The sequence below is a fragment of the Macaca mulatta genome, chromosome 2, assembly GCF_049350105.2.
Source record: "Macaca mulatta isolate MMU2019108-1 chromosome 2, T2T-MMU8v2.0, whole genome shotgun sequence".
Classification (NCBI taxonomy): Eukaryota; Metazoa; Chordata; class Mammalia; order Primates; family Cercopithecidae; genus Macaca; species Macaca mulatta.
The window spans coordinates 169,422,898-169,423,865 of NC_133407.1; the positions used below are offsets into that span (position 1 = coordinate 169,422,898).

At 35.6% G+C, this 968-nt stretch overlaps 1 non-coding gene across 1 annotated transcript; it reads left to right on the forward strand.

Annotated features, from left to right (window-relative positions):
- The first annotated feature begins 231 nt into the window (after nt 1–231).
- MIR568 (microRNA mir-568) lies at nt 232–325 on the forward strand. Its single transcript, NR_032616.1, has one exon. It is a non-coding gene; the product is annotated as a microRNA mir-568 (primary transcript).
- The last annotated feature ends 643 nt before the right edge of the window (nt 326–968 follow it).

Consider the following 968-nt stretch of genomic DNA (forward strand, 5'->3'; position numbering starts at 1 on the left):
AGCCCCCCGCATGACAAAACCCAGGTTTCTCTTGCTTGGGGCTGAGAACTGTCAGATTTCTCTCATCAAAAATGTTTTCCAAGGAATCAGTGGATTACAGTTTTTCTGCATTGAAAATGCACTTTAAAAAATATTAAAGCTCCAGACTGTTTAAAATATACAGAGGGAGCAGGGGAAAGTTAAGCATGTGCTAGTGTCTGAACCCAGTTCAGTTTATCTCCAGTTGAAACAATATACACTATATTATGTATAAATGTATACACACTTCCTATATGTATCCACATATATATAGTGTATATATTATACATGTATAGGTGTGTATATGTGCATATATACACACATGCACATAACAAAATCAGATGCTCATTACAAATCCAGATGCTCATTACAAAACCAGATGCTACACAAACAACAGCAGAGGAAACAAGGTTGGACTCTTGCAACAGATCACAAAAAATAAAAACAGCTACTTGCAGTGACTTTGGTCATTTCTGTATGTTCATAAAGAATGGATTGTAACAAGGAAAAAAAGGAACAGTGTTAGTGAAAGAGGAAAAATGGGCGAAACCATCTTGATCCAATGCGAATGCAGTAATGTTCTATACCATTTCATCAGTTATTTCTTTTAGTCATGTTGATTTGATTTCAGTTTCTGGCTATTAAAAACACTTTTAAACTCAAGTGGCCCACAACAAACTGAACAAAACTACTACAGTGAAAGCCCTTTTCAGTGAACGATGTCAGAAACCTCAGAACCCTTGGCCTGACTCAGAACTACCATGTGAAAATCAGTACTCTCTTAATGTTTGAAATAAAAACTAAAAAAAAAAAAAAAAAAAAAAAAAAACTTTTTTGAAGCACCTTAACGTGGCCATCCATTTGAGAAGTGGGTGCCACTTTTTTCTTTGAGCACCTTATTGATGTGTTTGCTATCTGCTGTCTTTCTGTTACCTGTTGGCTGAATGGCT